The sequence below is a fragment of the Rattus rattus genome, chromosome 5 (genome assembly GCF_011064425.1).
Source record: "Rattus rattus isolate New Zealand chromosome 5, Rrattus_CSIRO_v1, whole genome shotgun sequence".
Taxonomy (NCBI): Eukaryota; Metazoa; Chordata; class Mammalia; order Rodentia; family Muridae; genus Rattus; species Rattus rattus.
This window is the reverse complement of record NC_046158.1, coordinates 95,635,190-95,654,100: the sequence shown is the minus strand read 5'-3', so window position 1 is coordinate 95,654,100 and position 18,911 is coordinate 95,635,190.

The window sequence follows — 18,911 nt, the reverse complement described above, 5'->3', positions numbered from 1 at the left end:
TAAAGAAAAAATAGTTTGAAGAGATCTGAGTGAGGCATGACAAGAACTTGAAGTCAGGAAGGTGATGGGAAGCAGACCTAACATGTCCAGATTGGTACATTTTGATAAGCTATACCTTTGAGAGATGACTGGTGTTGGAGGGCTCAGGTTCTACAAGGAGAACTGGAAATATAAGTGGGAAAAGAAACAGAAGAAAAATCATAAATCTTGTTGGGGAGATTTGAAATGTCTTTGTAAGCTGTAAATACATTTCCAGAAGCACAAAGAAAGTGCTGATTCTCCTGATGGTACTACTTATACATGGTATTTGGAATAGATATTGTTCAGGAGGGCCAAGGCCTGGCCCCCAACGGTCACAACTATAAGGAATAGAACAAGAAAGAGGATTGGAAAGAAGACCCAAGAGAGCGCCTGAAAGGAGGTAGGGGTGTAGCTTTGTGAGTAAAGAGTTTACACAGAATGGATTTAAACTCAAACACAATTAGAAAATAAAAACAATGTGGTAAATAAGGATGGAAATGGAATAGCACTAAAGCCACCTAAGAAGAGGGTAAAGGAAGCTGTCCCTAGCTAGGTTCTTTCTAGATAAAATTAACTGCTTCAAGATCTTATCTGTAAAATGTCTGTTTCAATGTCACTCTGCAATCTGGAATGGATGACACACTAGCCCCGTTTACTGTGTTAGCTTGGGTGCACTCATCTGTATACGCTTGATATAACTGGATAGCGCTGAACCAACTGTAGCATGAAACGCCACCACACAATACATTCCACTTGAGGAAAGCCATGGGAACAGAGCTGAGCCTGCATGCAACCTTGTAAAGAGGAAAGAAGCCCAGCTTGTAAAAAGATAATTTGAGCAGTCAACATTGCATCAGGCAAACACACCATGCAGAAGAATCCTAAATGATTTACACTGATACTTTGCATAGCCTCTCATAGCTAATATGGGCTGTGCTTGATGACTTCCTTCTAAGCATTCAGTATGAAAAGAAGTGGCTTTGGAGTGGAAAGAATTGACAAGCAATACCCGAGTTAAGTGATCGCATCGACAAGGACAGAAATGAGTCATACTGGTAATGGGTGCCCCTCATAGGACATGACAAAAGAGACACTGGACCTCTGTGGCCTGTCTCAAAAAAAAATCCATAGTACCAGCCTAAGAAAGCAATTGCAATGAAAACATCAGAGAAATCTCTCACTTTGCAGCTCCCTAAAATAAACCTGATCAGTTCAGCTCAAGACTAAAAGTTCCAAGAAAAGGGAAGGAAGGAAGGAAGGAAGGAAGGAAGGAAGGAAGGAAGGAAGGAAGGAAGGAAGGAAGGAAGGAAGGGAGGGAGGGAGAGAGGAGGGAGGGGGGAGTCTGAGAAGTTATCATTCTGAGAGACACAGAAAGAGATATGGCACTGAAGTAGAGCATCGTATCCTGGATATGATCCCAGGAAGAGGAAAGGAACATTAAGTAGAAACTAGGGGTGCCTCAATAGTGTGTGTTCTCAGTAATAACCTACCAACACTGCCATGGCGGTTTGAATATGCTTGTCCTAGGGAGTGGCACTATTAGGAGGTGTGACCTTGTTGGAGTAGCTGTGGCCTTGTTGAAGGAAGTGTGTCACTGTGGGGGTAGGCTTTGAGGTCTGTATACTTGAGCTCTGCCCAATGTGGAAAGATAGTCTCCTCCTGGCTGCCTATGGAAGACAGTCCTCTTCTGCTGGCTTCAGATCAAGATGTAGAATTCTAGGCTTCTTCAGTACCAAGTCTGGTACTGATCCGTGATGCCATGATGATAATGAACTAAACCTCAGAATTTGTCAGCCAGCTCCAGTTAAATGTTGTGCTTTATAAGAGTTGCTGTGGTCACGGGGTCTCCACAGCAATAGAAACCCTACCTGAGACAACTGATTTACTAGAATTTTGACAAATGTTTCATACTGATGTAAGATCTTAACAGTTAAAAAGACTGGACATGGAATATATGAAACCTTTCAGAAGCATCTGCATAGCATTTTTAAAATCACATCATGTGGGTGTGTTCATATCAGAATTAGCAAAGAGCTGCAGGGAAGTTTATCAAGTTAACCTTTGCCCACATCACAGACCCCCTCCCCCAGGAAGCAGCATTGCCAGGAAATTTTTCACAAGGGGAAAAAAAAGACAAAGACAAAATTAGGTGTCCACTATTCACCTCTGTTCTGGAAAAATAAAAGCCATATTCTACAACTTGATGGACAGTCAAGGTCAAGTCTAGTATTAAATTAAGAATGTGTTACAACACAGAATAGGCTGTAATACTGAGAATGACTAATGAGGTTACCTCTGAGCAAACCCACCATCTAAAAACCGTCACTAAGACTGATAGCAACTAAAATGGGGGCAATCCCTGAGTACGACCTTCAGTCTGTTGTTCATAAGTCAATGAGACTACTCTTTCATGACGTTCAAAAGCTGACCATCCACTCAGTGTCCATTCTTCCTTGGTTAAATCTAGAATGAGATTAAAACATGACTTTAACTACATTGTTAAATGAGAATCATTTCTTCTTGGTGTCTTTGGAAAGATTATGGGACACCTGAGAACTATCCTCAAGAATGATTCTGCTTGGAGATGCTGAGCCAGTCTTGATCATGTTTAATTCTAGATTATCTATGCCATTGGCAAATAAGAGATACATATCATTTTGTATTTCCAAATAGGACCATAAGTCCTTTCAAAGTTTCTAGCCTATTAAATCTGAGAGAATCTTATAAATTTTCAACCCTATTCAACTCCACATCCTATGAAAAAGAAATAGAAATGTAGAAAGCCACAAGTCAATATAATTTGATGGAAACTAGAAGCCCTGACATCCAGAGAAGAAATAAACTGAATGAGAATATGTTATTTTCTTATTCCTGAGCCATTGGTTTAATCACCAAGGCACACTATATAAGTGATGCTGCAAAGAGTTTATGAGGACTGGCTACTGCAGATGCATCTGTTCTTTACCTATGGTTTTCAACAGAGCACAGAGGGAGACACACACCCAGTAGTCTTGATCTCTCACGTGTTCTACCTGAATGGCATGCTAACTTGGTCATCTCCCTGGGGATTCTCAGTCCAGAACAGAAATGTTTATTATTAATTCTTCCTGGACTATAAAAAGACAGTGAAGAGAAGAAGGTGGGGCATTGGCTTGATTCAAACCCCTTGTAAGGTCTCAGTCTTGCCATCAACCACCAACCCATTTCAGAAGTTACAGGTGACACTGACGTGAACTAATCACTCATTTCCTTAAGAGAGTCATACCCCCTGTCCAGCACCCGCCCCCAATTCTGGCTGATCTCTCAGTCATTCTCAATGATGAGAGTCAAGACAAGTAACTGTACCCAAGACTTAAAAACAACACAAAACAAAAGTTCTTAATACTAAACTTGGTGGTATGTTCATAAATCTCAGCACTCAGGAGCTAAGGTTAGAGCATCTTGAATTCAAGTCCAGCCTAGACAACATAGTGGGAAAATATTAAGAAACCCAACATTAAAATCTCGGGCTGCAAACTTGCTTTTCCATCTCTCTTATTTAGTGTTTCTAAATACATTTTTAAATGACCAACTTTGTTTTTCTGTCATACTTTCTGTTTCTATAAATACCGAGCATGGCTCCTAATTAAGTCCTTGTGTGGACTGTACTCAGTCTGCTGGGTTTGGAGACCTCTGAAACACCCTGTGCTTTTGTCATTTCAGGAAGCGCGTCTCTAAGTTCTTCTTTCTGTGGCTTGTGCTCCTTTGTTCAGGAAACTTGCTTTGTTGCCAGTATCCATTGCTAATCTTCCCCTTGACTGAGGAGGAATGGCTGAGTGTTCAGTTGGAAGATACGAAAGAAACCATCTACCCACTACAAAAACAAGTATATCTGGGTGTGGTAGCCCCGGACTTTATTCCCAGCACTCCAGAGGCAGAAGCAAGCAGATCTCAGTGAGCTGGAGGCCAGCCTGGTCTACAGGCCAGCCAGGGGGACATAGTCAGGCCCTGTCATACAGGAGATATTAGAGAGGATAGAGGGACTGACAGCTAAGTGGAGCTTTCAGGAAATTACGTCAGTAGTGACAGACAAGGTAAGACACTGGAACTGAGAACAAATGAACATTCATTCAATAACAGAAGCAAAGGGTGCTTTACTCTATTCAAGTCTCCAAGCCACCATATTCAAAGCTCCCTACTGAATAAGCCACTAATTTACCAGCACTTGAACTGAGTAGTAAGATTTCCATCTAAATCAGAGCTTGGGGAATGAACAATCAAAATTTTAATTCACATCTCCAATCTTCCCTTCTTTGAGGTATTCCTATTTTTTTATTTAATTAATTTTTTTATTTATTTACTTTACTGCCCCCTCCCCACCATCCCCTCCACAATACTTCCCCTATCCTCCCTTCCCTTCTCCTCTGAGTGAGTAGCCACTCCCCCCGCCCCAGTATCTCCCCACCCTGGCACTTCAAGTCTCCATGAGGCTAGGTGCTTCCTCTCTCACTGAGGCCAGACAAGGCAGCCCAGCTAGTAAAACATATCCCACATACAGGCAACAGCTTTTGGGATAGTCCCTGCTCCAGTTGTTTTGAACCCACATTAAGACCAAGCTGTGCATCTGTTACACATAAACAGGAAGACTTAGGTCCAGCCCCTGTATATTCTTTGGTTGGTGGTTCAGACTCTGAGAACCCCAAGAATTCAGGTTAGTTGACTCTGTTGTTCTTCTATTTTTTCCATAAGAGTCCACAAGCTCTATCCACTGTTTGTCTGTCGGTGTCTTTATCTGTCTGAGTCAGCTGCTGCGTAGAGTCTCTCAAAGGACATGTGCCTGTCTGCAAACATAACAAAGTATCATTAATAGTGTTAGGGATTGGTGCTTGCCCATGGGTTAGGCCTCAATTTAGGCCATCCCTAAGTTTCTGTGCCATCCCCCCATACCTGCATTTCTTGTAGACAAGATAAACTTTGGGTTGACAGTTTTGTGGTGGGTTGGTGTCTCTGTCACTCCACTAGGGTTCCTGCCTGGCTACAGGAGGTAGCTTCTTCAGGTTCCTTATCCCGAATGTATTGAGTCACAGCTAAGGACATCCCCATTGACTTAGGCACCTCCCTTATTCCAGGTCTCTGTCTCATCCTGGAGTTGCCTCCTCCACCTCCTCACCCCTGTCAGTTGCAGATTTCATTTATTTTCACAGTCATCTAGCCATCTCTTCTGTCCCCTCCCCATACTGAACCTGAACGCCCCATTCTTCTCCCCATTCCCCTCCTTCTCAGTTCCCTCCCTCCATATACCTCTTATGACTGTTTTTCTCCTTTCTAAGTGAGACTCAGGCTTCCTCACTTGGGCCTTCCTTCTCGTTTAGCTTCTTTGGTGTGCACAGTATAGCATAGCACCTGTATTTTATGGCTAACATCCACTTATAAGTAAGAACATAGCATTCATGTCTTTTGGGAATGGGTTACTCACTGAGAATGATATTCTTGAGTTCCATCCATTTGCCTAAAAACTTCATGATGTCTTAGTTTTTAATAGTGTTCCATAAGGTAATTGAACCATATTTTCTTTATCCATTCTTCAGTTGAGGGACTTCTAGGTTGTTTCTAGTTTCTGGCTATTATGAATAAAGCTTCTATGAACATAGTTGAGCAGGTGTCTTTGTGGGATGTTGGAATATCTTTTGGGTATATGCCCAGGAGTGGTATAGCTGGATCTTGAGGTAGAACTATTCCAAGTTTTCTGAGAAAATGACAAACTAATTTGCAAAGTGGTTGTACAAGTTTGCACTCCAGTCAACAATGAAGTGTTCTGCTTGCTCCATATCCTCACCAGCACAGTCTGCCCCTTGTGATTTTTATCTTAGCCATTCTGATCATTGTGAGAGGAACCTCAAGTTGTTCTTCATTTGCATTTCCCTGACGACTGAGGACTTTGAACATTTCTTTAAGTACTTCTCAGCACTAAAGATTCCTCTGTTGAGAATTCTCTCTTTAGTGCTGTACCCCATTTTTAATTGGGTTATTTGTGTTGTCAGTGTCTAACTTCTTGAATTCTTTATACATTTCAAATTAGCCTTCTGTCAGATATGGGGCTGGTGATGATCTTTTCCCAATCTGTAGTCTGCTGATTTGTCCTATTGACAGTGTCCTTTGCCTTGCAGAAGAAGCATTAAGGTTTCATAACATCCTATTTATCAACTGTTATTCTTAGAGCCTGAGCCATTGGTGTTCTGTTCAGGAAATTGTCCCCTGTCCCAATGCATTCAAGGATATATACCACTTTCTCTTCTATGATTCAGTGTATCTGATTTTATGTTGAGGTCCTTGATCCACTTGGACTTGGGCTTTGGCAGGGAGATAAGTGTGTAATCTCCTTTCTTTTATCTCCCAAACAGCCCATGGAATGGGTAGAGCAAGCAGCTTCCTGGATCATTTCTCTTGAGTTTCATTTAGAGTGACCAACCTTCCCAGTTTGCAAAGGTTTAATCCTAAAAGTTATGTTTCCCCCAGACACCTTTATCCTGTGGAAGTCAAGAGGGTTGGTCAAAAGAGTGTTAAAACTTTTTGTAATTTCATCCTCACCAGGAAGGAAACCCAGAAGCTTTGCTTTGGATTCAGCACATCCACGTACTTATGATTAGTTCTTTCTCATGACATCCAGGAGCCCTCAAGACCATGGACTCTGGGCTCTGGGCAAGCAACAGGAGGACAAAGATATAGTCATTAGCAAACACTCCAGGCAACTGTTCCATTCTCTTCTTTAGACTTTTGGTTGAGTTAAAGACAAGGAGGTGGCCAGAGATAAAACATGACAGCAATTTGTCAATATTTTGCAGACAAATGCCAAGGGCCATGCAAATTCAGCATAATGCTCTCCTTTCAATGAATATAGAAACAGAAAAGAAAAGTTCATGATTGGTCAAATGAGCCACTGCTGGGCTTTCTCACTACCGGATGCATAAGAACATACTCAGGAAAAACACAGTCAAGCAAAGAGGATATTGGCTTTGTCGTCTATCACAGAACATGTGCTTGCCAAGTGTGGCAATCATAAGACAAATCACCCAATTGTATCCTACTAAGAAATAGAGATGAGTTTAAAAAATATAATTAAATGAATCAGGCTGGGGAATCCAGGGAGCTTCCAGATCACACAATGAAGCCGTAAAATAACTGAAAAATGGCAGATGGATCAGCTAGTTCTGGTCCCACAAAACCCTGGCACGGCCTCCTAATCTCTTGACAGCACACCCCATACTCTTCACACCTCACAGTTGCTGAGGGCAATGGCCAAATCCGTTTATGAACAGAGAAACAAAACAACAGTTTTGCCAAAGCCTTGTGGATTTCCAGGCCTTGTGGTTTCTAGACAGCTTTTTCACAAAAGGCTTCAATATCTCCATCGCTTTTACTCTTTCACTCTGTGGTAAATCCAGCAAGAGAAATGTCCAACTCCAGCCAGCTGAAGCTGGGGAAGGCCTAACTGGGCCTAGGCTCATGGCAGGAGGCATAAGGCCTCTGAGTAAAACTCCAGCTTCAGTGCAGCCTCAGTGGCCTGAGGCGGACCTGTTTCTCTACTTCTTACTGGCCTAGCAAAAGGATGTGAGATTCACCATACAGACTCTGTCCAACAGAAGCAGTGTGCTTCAATGAACCTTTGGAAAGATATTCACTTTTCACACCCGTGAGTGGGCCTGTGGTATTTCCTGGTTCCTCAGGATTCTCTACATTTCTTCTAATAGGGAAAAAGATAGATTACCACCTTACACCAAAGCTTTGCTTCCAAGGGTTAAGTGTCTTCCGTGTAAGAAAGTCAGTTTTTATTCTGGTGGTGCATTCATTTGTTTATTTGTCTTTGGTAGACTATTTTGCTGAGAGTGCTTTCTCTGTCTCCATGTGTCTTTGTAGCTCTGTGGGTCTCTGTCTCTCTCCCCATCCCTCTTTTTTTTTTTTTTTTTTTTTTTCGGAGCTGGGGACCAAACGCAGGGGCCTTAAGCGCTCCACCGCTGAGCTAAATCCCAACCCCCACCCCCCCCATCCCTCTCTTCTTGAGTTAGAACACCTATCTTTTGTCCCCAGCTTCCAGTGCTTTGGCCTGGGGATATAGCTCAGTTAAATAAGTGCTTTCTGCACAAACACTAACACAGAAGGATCTATGTAAAAAGCTGGGTACAGAAGCAGTGCCCGCAATCCCAGTGCCGGGGAAGGAGGGAGCCGGAGCTTGGTAGTCAACCAGTGTAGCAGAATAACAGAGCTCAGACTCAGGGACAGGCTGCCTCAAAAAGTAATGTGAAGAGTAGTGGAAGAAGACACCCAGGGCCAACCCCTGTCTTTTAATGTGATGACTCACCTCAATCTGTAGACAAATACATTTCTTCAAAAGTAGGCTTAATGAATGTCAACCATAGGTAACTTTTGCCAACACTATAACATAAGAAAGAGGAAGTAGCTAGCCTCTCCTCCTGGTCTTTGCTTCCCAAACCTCCTGACTTCACATAAGTATGTTTGGCATCTTAGATGTCCTTCTTTCCCCTTTTCCAGAGAGACTCAAGTTCACAATTGTGCTTTAAGAGTCATAATTCTGAAAAATAATTGTGTGGTTGATCCAGTTAAAAAAAATGATGGTAAATCTATGCAATGGTATTTTTTCAAGAGTTGATAAAGGCATAGATAAATATTTATGTTTCTATGAAAAGAAATGAGTATATTATATACATTTACATAGAAAGTGCTTTCAACCTCTGATCCATCTCTCTGCCCCCAAGACTCCTACTTTAGACAACAGATCCCAACGTTTAGGACTTCTATGCAAAAAGATTTTATAGATAACTAGTATTTTTCCTTGATAAGTGGAAAGTAATTAAATGTCCAGCTAAGGTAAGAGCAGGATCTGAGGTCTTCAGACAACACACAAGAATGAGACAACCACATAAAGTGCATCTCAGAATGGTTTCAAGTAGCTGAGCTGGAGACATCCGTAACCGTGCCTTTTCTTTCATTTCTGGATTTATTAAGTTGACATAGTGCATTTAATGTGACTAGAGAGGCTGGATAATGCTTTCCCAGAATTTTCCCATTTGTTCTTATAAACTGGGGGCATGTCTTTCAGCCTCCCCTCAAGTCTGGTTTTTCATACAGAATTTCAGAGAGCCCTGGATTCAATGGAGATAGAATCCTTACTGAGGGTGAAGCTGAGGCTGGGCAGGTGTTGGCTTCTTCTAGTCCAGGACATTAAAATCATCTCTTTCTTTACTTTCCACCTTGGGTTATGTGCAACATTTTTCAAAGGCAAAAGGGAGATGTATGCTACTTAAAAAAGATAAGAACCACTGTTCTTCCTTTTCCCTATAACCCATTTATTCTACTGAGAGTTCCTGTTGTGGCAAATATTATTTTGGTTATATTAATTTTAGTTCCTACCCCAGATAATATAGTTCCCAAATAAAAGACACAAAACCTTTATGGTTATAAATATTAGAGCTGGACAAATATCAACCCTCTATGCTAGTTTGCCTACTTCCCTGTCAATGTCAACTTGTCATGTTCCACCTGGGCCATTCGTACTCCAACAGGCTGACCCTCATGGCCATGTGTTCATGATCCACCTACCCGATGGCGACTTCTTCCTTTTCCTCCTTCTCTTCCCCTCCTCATGGTCCATGCCTGAGACACCAATCCCAGGAACTGAAGCCCTGTCTACCTCTCCTCTGCCCAGCTACAGGCTGTAGGCATCTTTATTGACCAACCATGGTTAACTTGGGGGCATGGGTTGTACAACAAAAGCTAGTATACATGACGATTCACTCTTCTTGGAACAACCAGATCTTGGAGCATTTGAATACATGCAACATCAGGCCAAACTACTACAGGTTCCTTGGAATTAGGAGTGATGTTCAAATCTCCAACCCTCACCACCTCTCTCAGCACTGAGAAGCAGCTGCACTATTGGTCATCACAAAGGTGAGGTCCTTCTACCAGTCATTCTTGCAGCCTTATATATTTGTCACAGTATTCCGGAGATGGGAACAGTTGTTCTATGAGGGAACACCTACAGGGTCAGCAGACTATATCTCAAGAAAGCAGTCAAAGCCTCTAATTAGCTAAAGTGCCTGAAGTTATGTGGCTGCGAGTTTAACCTCTGCAAAATGTAAGTCATCTTTTCCAGGCATGAACAAAGTAAGTCTGTGGCCATGATTCCAATGTTGAAAATAAGATATTAATGAACAAATCTTTTCTCCAACCTAAAAATTTCCATTTAAGCCCTTGAGTGTGTCTACATGATCCACGGCTTATAATCCTTTTTGAAAAGTAAAGCTAAAACTGGAATAAATTTAGGATGTGCTATGACCACAAAAAGTAGGATTAACCTAGATACCACACTAATATTAGAAAAGACAAAATTTATTTTTATTATTTTTATCGTCCCATTGCATAGAGAGCCCATTTACAGTTGTGGCAAATACACACTGAAGTCTGCTGAACCAGCCCTGGGGAATCCATAGAGGCATGGATAGGAATGTGCTATTCCCAGCCCTGGGCAGGACAACAGCAGGGCGAACACCATAGAATGCTGTCTTAATCCTTTCCAATCCACAGAGACCAGAAAGCAGAAGAAAAGCAGCAACTGGTGGGGCCAGGGGGACTTTTGCCTTCAGATAGAAAAGAATGTTTGTATCGAGTCAAAATTCCTATCAATAACACTGAGAACATTTTGATCTGCTAAAATAAAAGGTCAAATATCATAAAGTATCTCTGATGGTTAATTCTGTGTGTCAGCTTGACTGCATTAAAAGAGGTCTGGACAGCTGAGAAAATATCATGACTGAGTTTGAGCATGAGGGGGTTTGAATGGGGAAAAGAGGGACAGATTAGCATTTGATCATTGGGATGGTTGAGCAACAACAGATCACCTTCACAGATGTGAATAGGCTTCTACCAAATCAACTGAGTGCCTGGATAGAGCAGAAAAGGTAAAGTCTCTCTCTCTCTCTCTCTCTCTCTCTCTCTCTCTCTCTCTCTCTCTCTCTCTCTCTCTCTCTCTCCTTGAGCTGGGACATCTATCAGTTGTCCTCAATATTGAGCTGGCAGCTGGGACATCTATTAGCTGGGACTATGACTCAGTTGAATAAGTGCTTTCTGCACAGATATACAAACCTCAGAACCTACGTAAGAGGGAGTGCACAGAAGCACGTGCCTGTGATTACTGCTGGAGAAGCAGAGGCAGGGAGATACCTGGGCTTGGTGATTAACCAGATTAGAGGATAACTGAGCTCAGATTCAGAGAGAGACTGAGTTCTAGTATCAATCCCAGTTAACCTCTGTCACACACCACACACACACACACACACACACACACACACACACACACGTGCGCGCGCGCCGAACCTAAACAAACACCTTCATACCACAAATCCATACACTCATATACCATACACTCATATACACAAATACACAAAACACACACACAGTATGCCCAAACACACAACACACACAAACACATGCACACAACGTACACAAACACTCACACACACCAGAAACACACATATACACACACAAATACACACTCACAACATATACACATAAACACACACCCACTCATGCACATACATAAACACACACCACAAACACACACAGAAACACATACTATGACACACACAAGTACACACAACATACACAAACACACAAAACACACACACACAAGCATATACAAACATACACAGACCCACAAAGAATTTAGAACTTTCAATTCTCAGACCTTTAGAACCACTCCAGGACTTTTCTCATAATCCACCATACCATGCCCACCCAGTTCTCTAGCCTGCAAGCATGAACTTAGAGTCACACTATGAGTTCCTCACTGTCCACTTCTTGGAATTTATACTCAGGTAAAGCAATTCTCATAAAGAACCTCCTCTTATATATCCAAATGTTTCCTATTGGTTGATAATGTGCAGAACTCTCCTGCAATGTTGCACTGCAAAGCAGGGAAGACCATGAAGAATAAAGAAAAGAGAAATAAAAGAAACTCTCTAGTTCTGGCATGGAGTGTTTGAAACACAGCTCATGTAGTTTCTGACACTGTTGTAGATGCCAGGAGTCATGGCACGTGCCTGTAATCCCAACACTTGGAAGGTGGAATCAAGAGGATCAGAATCCAGTCATCCACCCTCACAATGATCATGAGGCAAGTCTGGGATGTGTGCTCAATAAAGAGGAGGTGAAGACATAGGCAGAGAGGGCAAAATCCTGGCCTCCATCTTTATAGTGACTATATTCTAAAGGTGAGAGAAAGACAATAAATAAATAGCCACAATGTAACATATAGATAGAGATATGGTTAAAGCAACTGAACTCAGAAAATAAATGTCTGTGGAGATGATGAAAGAAAGCAGCCCTGTCTCTCACAGGATGTCCAGCTAACGCCCAGCTAAATGTGTTTTTATTTAAGCTGCTGGAGAAAGCGATGATGTCCCTTGAGTGTCCCTTGAAACCTGCATTCTAGACTTAGATAAAGGAAAGACCAGAAAACCAAATTAGCTTTCACACAAGTAAACTCTTCCACTCTAGGTCTGGTCCTGGTACACACTGGACATACACTTCAAGTTTCAGAAACTTAGCCTCAGCACAATTTTGTCTCTCGCTGCTCCAGGTTGGGCTCTCCTAAACCAGATGTTTGAGTTGGGGAGTTATCTACTTCTAAAGCCAGATCCAGTGCTGCAGGCCAGCTTCTTCAGAAGGAAATTAGATGGTGGTCGTCTAATGGTAGTTTCTACAGTGTCTTCTTGACATTATTGTGATTCTTAGGAGCCAGACAAATGTGGAAGTGTGATGGCTGTGATCTTACAAAGCCACACAGCCTTTTATTTTATTCTCAGTCTTGCAGGGTTAATATATCCTCTGGCCAAGCCTGTTCACGTGGGTAGTGAAACGAAGACAACAGCATGGGATATGGAGCATGGCAGAGGTGAGATAAAGCTGAAGGTGGGCATTCACTAGAGGAAAATCATACAAATAGGTGTGGAGAAAGAAGTATTCATGGCATGTTGAAGGAGGAGACTGGCCCACCTGGAGCCCCAAGTTCTGCTTTGGTAGAAACCCAGATACTCTGTCTAGGGACCCCACCCAAGAGACTCCATGGCTCACAGAGAACTTTCCTTGTGGAGAAAATAACTCACATGGCCCTCTGCCCACAACTGCCACCATCGTAAAGCAATCGAGGGCAGAAATTAGGAGAAAACAGCTCATTTCCTCAAGCACTGATTTTCCAGGAGCAATTTCATAAATTACAATTTTTCCTGTTCCCAGAGATCAGTGAGTTTCTTTGATAAACATCAGGTCTCTAACCCGAAGGACATTTTCACATACTCATGCACTTTTAAGAGGTCAAACTCCATTTCCCCCAACGATTTCTGGCACCCTTCATGGATCAAGATGGAAAAGCAGAGTCCTAATGGCTGTGGGCACTTGGTACCTGTCTCCAACGAAAAAGATCCTAAAGGGCCAAGAACCAAAGCCAAGAAAGACCTTAAAGGGTGTGTTTCTCTTTAAAGCTGAAGAACAGGGCACAAAGCTGTTCTGTGTGAGATTTGTGAAGCGGCTTGTCACAAGGTGGATTGGGAAATTGACTGGCAGCCAATAGTACAGCACCCGTGCTAAAAACCCACTCTGTATGTCCACGCCAACACGTGTGCCTGCATCGCTCTAGACGAAGCCTGCGAGGAAGAGGATCCCGTGCAAGCACAGTTGCATCACAGAATAAACACTGTACTCAATGCCACCACAGCCCAGGGCTTTTCCAAAGAAAGCTTCTGTCATCTGTCATCATCAGCCTTAGACAGCGCTGTGTTTGTGCTGCCTGAGGTCTCCTCTTACCCACAGATGCAAGGAGTCTTCTGGCAAAATGCAGTCAATTCCAAGGCTCTGGGAGTCTCAGGTTCATTTTTCCTCCATGTGTGGAGAGAACAGAGTAAACCGAAGATACAAATCTCTAACTGCTCTTCCAATCTAGTTCCTGGCTAGGAACACTCCCCACCCCCATCCCAACTCTCTCTCTCTCTCTCTCCCCTTCCCTCCCTCCCTCCCTCTCTCCCTCCCTCTCTCCCTCCCTCTCTCTCCTCTCTCTCAAAAGTTTTGCAATAGTGAGATACTCGGCAGGTAGAAGCAGTTGCACAAGCCTGGTAACCAGGGTTTGATTCCCAGAATCCATGGTGAAAATCGAGGAGGAACTCTGCAAGCTTTCCTCTGGCTTCAGATGCTTGTACACAGGAGACAATGGCTACACACACACACACACACACACACACACACACACACACACACACACACACACACACACACACTTTATTTAAGGAAAGACTAAGGATTTGCCTCACTTTCCTTCCCCTTTAGATCTCCATCGCACTATTTGGAGAGAATTCCTGGGTCAGGACATGAAAGAGAGAAGCTACCAAGCAGCCTGGAGCTAAAGTCCTTCCCACGTTGCTTCTGCTTCTGCTCCTCTAGAGGGAGGATCTGGCTGTAAGTTTTCATATCACCCAGGGTGCACCTGATCCTTCCAGCTTGGGAGGTCCTGAACAGAAGCTCACAATCCACTGTTGCATCGACAAATAATTTATACACCACAAATCCATCATTCTCAAATGTACATGTCAGGGGATTTTAGTGCTTTTACAAAGCTACATGCATATTAATTTAAAAAATATTATCATTGCACCCTCATCAAGTAAAAGTTCCATACGTGTTAGCAGCCAGACTTTTGCCCCATCCCCATTCTCTTTTTTTTCATCTTTATTAACTTGGGTATTTCTTATTTACATTTCGGTTGTTATTCCCTTTCCCAGTTTCCGGGCCAACATCCCCCTAAACCCTAACCCCTCCCCTTCTATATGGGTGTTCCCTCCCCATCCTCCCCCCACTATCCCTCTCCTCACAACAATCACGTTCACTGGGGATTCAGTCTTGGCAGGACCAAGGGCTTCCCCTTCCCCTGGTGCTCTTACTAGGCTATTCATTGCTACCTATGAGGTTGGAGCCCAGGGTCAGTCCATGTATAGTCTTTAGGTAGTGCCTTAGTCCCTGGAAGCTCTGGTTGGTTGGCATTGTTGTTCATATGGGGTCTCGAGCCTCTTCAAGCTCTTTCAGTCCTTTCTCTGATTCCTTCAACGGTGGTCCTGTTCTCAGTTCAATGGTTTAATGATGGCATTCGCCTCTGTATTTGCTGTATTCTGGTTGTGTCTCTCAGGAGAGGTCTACATCCGGTTCCTGTCAGCCTGCACTTCTTTGCTTCATCCATCTTATCTAGTTTGGTGGCTGTATATGTATGGGCCACATGTGGGGCAGGCTCTGAATGGGTGTTTCTTCTGCCTCTGTTCTAAACTTTGCCTCCCTATTCCCTCCCAAGGAGATTCTTGTAACCCTTTTGAAGAAGGAGTGAAATATTCGCATTTTGGTCATCCTTCTTGAGTTTCATGTGTTCTGTGCATCTAGGGTAATTCAAGCATTTGGGCTAATAGTCACTTATCGATGAGTACATACCGTGTGTGTTTTTCTGTGATTGGGTTACCTCACACAGGATGATATTTTCCAGTTCCAACCATTTGTCTATGAATTTCATAAAGGCATTGTTTTTGATAGCTTAGTAGTATTCCATTGTGTAGATGTACCACATTTTCTGTATCCGTTCCTCTGTTGAAGGGCATCTGGGTTCTTTCCAGCTTCTGGCTATTATAAATAAGGTTGCTATGAACATAGTGGAGCATGTGTCTTTGTTATATGTTGGGGCATCTTTTGTTGCCCCCCCATTCAATTTGTGTAAAACACTCATCTACTTTCCGTCTTTGTGGTCCTGCCTATTCTAGTTAGGTAGACACACAATACACAGCGTTTGTAGCCAGTTTCTTTTGCTTAGCACCCACCACTTTGTGGCATTTGTTTTTGTGGATAAATATTACTGCTTTGTGTAGATGCAGCCACATTTTGTTTACTCTCTCAGCAGTTGATGGGCATTCGAGATTGTCAGTTCTTGGCTGTCACAGCCCTGGTGCTGTGAGCATTCAAATAAAAGTGTATGTATATCAAATTCTCTTGCATATGTAGGAAGGGATTGTGGGCTCCCGCAGTAGCTCCAACTCTCTTTGGAACTGCCAGTGTTCTAAAGCAGCTGCCCCATTTTGCACTCCCATCTTCCTGATGGAATGATGGAAGAATGATGGAAAAGCCTTTCGTGGTTCGTCTCTTCAGTTTGCTCAAGACCTGCACAGCCTTGGAATTGACTGCATTTTGCCAGAAGACTCCTTGCATCTGTGGGTAAGAGGAGACCTCAGGCAGCACAAACACAGCGCTGTCTAAGGCTGATGATGACAGATGACAGAAGCTTTCTTTGGAAAAGCCCTGGGCTGTGGTGGCATTAAGTGCAGTGTTTATTCTGTGATGCAACTGTGCTTGCACGGGATCCTCTTCCTCGCAGGCTTCGTCTAGAGCGATACAGGCACACGTGTTGGCATGGACATACAGAGTGGGTTTTTAGCATGGGTGCTGTACTATTGGCTGCTAGTCAATTTCCCAATCCACCTTGTGACAAGCCGCTTCACAAATCATCAGGGGTTGCTGTTTCACCACATAGGTACCAAGTTTATTGTCATCCATACTGTGAACATCCCCAAGGTCGGGGAGTTTTCCCTTGTAAGTTTGGACTGTGCTTTCCTAATGATATTGAGTAGTTTTCCATGTGCTCTATTGGCCGTTTGTATATCTTCTCCGAAGAGACATCTATTGACATTTTTTTCCACTTTAGTGGGGAATTTTTCCCTCTGCATTATTGAATCAGTAAAATTCTGTACAAATTCCCACACTTCTCTTTTAATTGCATGGTTATCAGCTAATGACTACCGCAGTCTTGTCTTACCATACATCTGACATCCTGCACAACTTTCCACTTAAGACTGGCTTTTGTAACGTTGCAGAAGAGGGGGTGGAAAGACTAAGAGTCCAAGGTTGGGAGGGCCTAGGGGGAAGTATTTTCTGGACACATCAGGACTGCGACACTCATGAGTTCACAGTAGCTATGGTTGCCTGCACATGACCTATTCAGGACCAGGACAGTAAAGATTGCTGCCCAAATGGGGAAGGGGCTCTCCAGTCCCCATCAGTAACTGAGGAACTATTGACAGTTGATGACAGCTGTTCAGGCTCTCACTTCCCTGCCAGAAAGACATGATCAGCAAGGCAGGGTGGCCTGAGAGAAGAGACCTCAGGTGAACGGACTCTCAGGAGGCAGCCTAAGCAAGACAGCTCATTTAATAGGGGAAAGGGGCTATTTACACCTTTGAGGGTTTGGTAGGGGGTTTGGGGGTGCGTGTGCATCATTGGCCAGGGTGAAGGTACTAGGGATGCCCCATCACATAAGGAGGAATTGTAGATGCTACAGGACATGACCTTAGAAGGCTACCAGGCTGTTTCCTCCTCCAGAGAAGAAAGGTCAGGGTGCAGGGCTACGTGTGCGTGGACACACAGGGCCAGGGCAGTGGACAAGCAATCCTAGTCCTGCTGACTCACCTCCGCACCACTCTTGCTTCCTGCTGGCTACCCACAGCTCCATGGCTCCCTGACCACACAGACAACTCTGTGTGTGCGTGTGTGTCTGTGTGTGTGTGTGTGTGTGTGTGTGTGTGTGTGTGTTTTTAAAGATCTGTCCCCTGTAAGACATCCATGGTCCATGGGGTGACCACACCCCCATATGTATGTGAACAAGACAAATTGAACTCAGTAGGTTATTAAATAAAAGAAAAAATCAAGTAGAAAAGGGGGATGGTGAGTGGAGGATAAGACTAACATGAATTAGAGAGATTGATTATGGGTAAATTAAGTTACATATAAAGAAATTCTCAAATGAGCTTAAAATATTATATTTAAAATATAGCTCTAGTCTCTCTTGACTCTACTTTTTTAAAATCTATTTTCTTCACTATCTGTATGTCCCTTTGATGTACTCTACATTTGTGTAGTAGCAATGATTTCAAGCTGCCTTCACAGGTGAGAGGGGCAGTCTCTAATATGTATTTTACTGGTATGTAACAAGTTATTTCAAAATGTCACCTCCATTTGTTACCTCACCAGTTCCAGGGATGACAGTTTGAGTATGGCTGAAAAGATATGTCTCCTTCAGACCTCCAAAGCCACAATCACCAGAGCCCATTCACAACAGAGCGCCCTCTAGAGGACCATCCCAGGTACACACCCTTAGCTTGGAATTTGGGATAATGGGATTGTCCCATACAGCTGTAGAATGTTTGCTCTCTTGAGACTAGCAAGAGAAGTCTTCCATCTCAGGAGAGTGCTCACCTCCATCCCGTGTGCTTTTCGAATGGCTCCTACATGATTACGTCATTAGGATGAACTTGAAGAGTTTCTCCTATGATGCAAAAGTAAACACTATGAGCTGTCAATTAGGTAACTTCATTAAACTAGTAGCAGCTCCAGAGTAGCACAACAGCTACAAGAGATTATGAAAACTGTGATGGTGAACACTGATGGTCAACTCTCTGGGATCTAAGAGAAGGAGATCTGTGCATGCCTGTGTGGTGGTTTGTAAGAGAGGTTACTTGTGGTAGGAAGACCCTTCACAACTAGTTGTAGGTGATGCAATTCCATAGGCAAGGCTCCCGGACAGAACAAAATGGAAGATGCTCACTGAGCAATAGCGCCTCTCTCTCTCTCTCTCTCTCTCTCTCTCTCTCTCTCTCTCTCTCTCTTTCTCTCTCTCCTTCCTGATTGCAGACACAACTTCCTCAAGCTCCTCCACCATACTTTCTTTGACTAACTGTACTGCTCTCAAACTGACAACGTAAATCTTTTTTCTTTAAGTCGTTTTTCAGTCACTGATACAAATTTTTTTTTCAGTGCACCGG